This window comes from Pinus tabuliformis, chromosome 1_2, assembly GCF_031772625.1.
Source record: "Pinus tabuliformis cultivar Carrire ecotype Pingquan chromosome 1_2, CPIR1, whole genome shotgun sequence".
Classification (NCBI taxonomy): Eukaryota; Viridiplantae; Streptophyta; class Pinopsida; order Pinales; family Pinaceae; genus Pinus; species Pinus tabuliformis.
The window spans coordinates 831,597,029-831,600,073 of NC_142298.1; the positions used below are offsets into that span (position 1 = coordinate 831,597,029).

At 33.8% G+C, this 3,045-nt stretch overlaps 1 pseudogene; it reads left to right on the forward strand.

Annotated features, from left to right (window-relative positions):
- Positions 1–1,260: 1,260 nt before the first annotated feature.
- On the forward strand, positions 1,261–1,844 carry LOC149208498 (serine/threonine-protein kinase MPS1-like; annotated as a pseudogene).
- The last annotated feature ends 1,201 nt before the right edge of the window (positions 1,845–3,045 follow it).

Below are 3,045 nucleotides of genomic sequence, written 5' to 3' on the forward strand. Positions count from 1 at the left end.
GTTCGTCATCTATTAGCCCATGGATTACTTCAAAATATATATATATATATATATATAAGATAAGGTCTACCAAGGTTCTCTTCCTACTGTGGTCTACGGTATGGCAGGAAATTCAAAAGAAGATGAGATTATAGGCTCTTTCGGAGGAGCAGATGCCCCTCAGTACTGTTACACAGGGTGATAGAAATCCGCAGTTTGTAACCTAGCCCCTTAGTCTATGATCAAAGAAATTCAGAATTTATTTTCTTGGATTGACCTATTATTGAAACAAACATCAACAATGGAAAAAAATGGTAGAATGACTGTAAAACATCGACATTAAATATGGATGGAATACATATAAGAAAATTGTAAGGTGGGAAAAATTTACAGAAAACGAGTATTCATGGAATGCCCATAAATGGCAGATGTTTACTAGAAAACATCCGGACAGATGCCTCAGTCAACAGGCTCTGTTGAAAGAGACAAGTCATCTAATACACTACAAGTGCAACGGCATATTAAAAACATAGATATTTGAGACAAATAAACAATCCACCACAATCAACATTAATATAATATAAAATAGCAATAACACTAGCATATCAGGCAGGCATCAAGCCTAACCATAATATCACTTTAACAAATCTACGAAAATAGTCGATTATGAAGGTAACTGATAAATCGAAGTGTTTCAATTAGCAGACAAGTGAGAAATATAAAACATACGTCGATGTATATGTCCTGCTTCAACTAGGTATTGCATATTCCCACAGAATTCTACGCTAAACTAAACCCTATTCTCACCACATAAAAAAAAACTGGTTTATAAAGAAATAATTCGACCTAGCGACCATTTACTGGGCATTAACTCAACCATAACCAAATGACATGAATTTCAAAAGCATGAAACCGAGTACAAAACCCACGAAGCTTTGTAGAATAACTATCCCCTCAGTTCTAGCACTTATATCCAAGGAAGTCCAACCAGACAATATGGAAAATCCATGGGGAAGTAAACACCCTGGGCCCTGATTATCCTGTCAAAAGTAAACCCAAAAACCCTTGGACAGAACAAACCATCACCCAGTTCAGATACACTCATAGATTCATTTCATTGATGGCTATAATACCCTAGACAATCTAAAAGTGGTAGAGACGGAAAGATGGATGCCAGATTTTGTAGTTTTAAAATTGAAAGAAAAAGCCATCAAATTTAGGGCAGGATAAATCCATTGGGATGGACTAAAAATCAAAATCAAAACTCTGGGAAAAAGGATTATGGCCTTTATGAAAGAAAACAGTGGTAGATGTTTAATTGAAGAGCCAATCAATGAAAGGCTTTAATATCCTCGAGTTGAAACCAAGTTAGCATAAGAAAGAGTTTCTCAAGAGACTCTTGTAGTGCCCAAAGCAAATGAAGAGAGAGGTCAAGGTCCTGAACTAGCAAGTGGATTAAACAAATTGGTCCAAGTGTCTTCTTCTCAAAGTAACTTTGAGAAGGATGGTACCAGCAAAGAAACAACTAGCAGTCACAAAAAACACTATGATCTAGATGCATTCTTTCGGGTTAATAATAAAATCTATAAAAAACCAGGTAAGATAGGCAGTGGTGGTAGCAGTGAGGTACACAAATTTATATCATCAAACTGTACCATTTATTCCCTTAGAAAAATCAATCTAAAAGGTCATGACTATTCAACTGCATACAATTTCTGTCAGGAGATGGTTATCTAACCAGGTTGCATGGAAAGAACTATATTATACAACTTATTGACTATGAGATTACAAAAAAAAGTTTATTCAAGGGTGTGAGGATGGCAAAATCAATGAAGAAGTTTATATTTACATTAAAATGTCTATAGACCCTAAGAGTTGAACTTTGCTCTGATACCATATGTAACAGCCCCAAAATAACAACACATAGTTAATTAGATAAATCAAGCGATTTATAATCAACAAGCAATTTATCAACTAGTTAACATTAAATTTCAAAATGTGAGGAGAGACAACTTATCTGTGGAGCGCTAGTTGAATTTTGCTACCTGCAACAAAGTCTTGGGGACGACTCTCCACCCAACCGTAGGCTCAATTGCACAGAATCTTGCTACAACTGGCCACCCCCGAGCCCTCAATCAACGTACTACTTTCAAGGAATCCTTTGTATCACAACACTATTCTCCTAAGAGAATGGATGGTGGAATCATGGAATGATGGAATGCCTCCCATCTTCCTCCCCATCTATTAAATAGAGAAAACATTGGAAGGGAACCACATGCACACACTCCATGTGTCAACATGCAACTTTACTGTTTTCTTGTTTTATTCTTTTGTTTTTACTTTTTGATAGCTTTACTATTTTTTACTACTTTCTTGTTTTATTTCTTTTGTTTTTACTTTTTGATAGCTTTACTGTTTTTTACTATTTTTCTGTTTATTCTTATTTATATTTATTTAGAACATGTAATTAATTTATTAATTTATTATTATTTATTATTTATTTACTATTACTATTTTTTATTTATTGTTTATTATTTATTTAATATTATATTATATTATTCATTATTTATTATTTATTATTAAGGGACACTACATTTACCCATGGTATTGTAAGTGGCATCCACCCATGGTATTGTCCCATGGTAAGTGGCATCCACCCTTGGTATTCATCCTCTCATGGTATTTATCCAGCCATGGAATTTACCCATGGTATTGTAAGCGACATCCACCCATGGTATTTACCCACCCATGGAATTTACTTGTAGTAGCGTAACTAAAAAAGGCTATAAGTAACAAGTCACATTTTGTAAAAGGACAAATTTTCCACCACAATGTAGCCTTTACAATTATTATCTGTTTTAATAAAAAAAAATAGAAAAAAACTTTGTGGTTTTGTTTACTGTGTGTTCTCATATTTTTTTATCATTTCAATTTTTCAAATCATGGGGGCCTCCCCCCAAGATCTAGATAATCCAATGAATTACTAACATTTCCATTCTACTCTCAAATATGCAAATGAAGATTTGAAAACTTATCCACCTAAAATATAGAAAAATATACATAAGA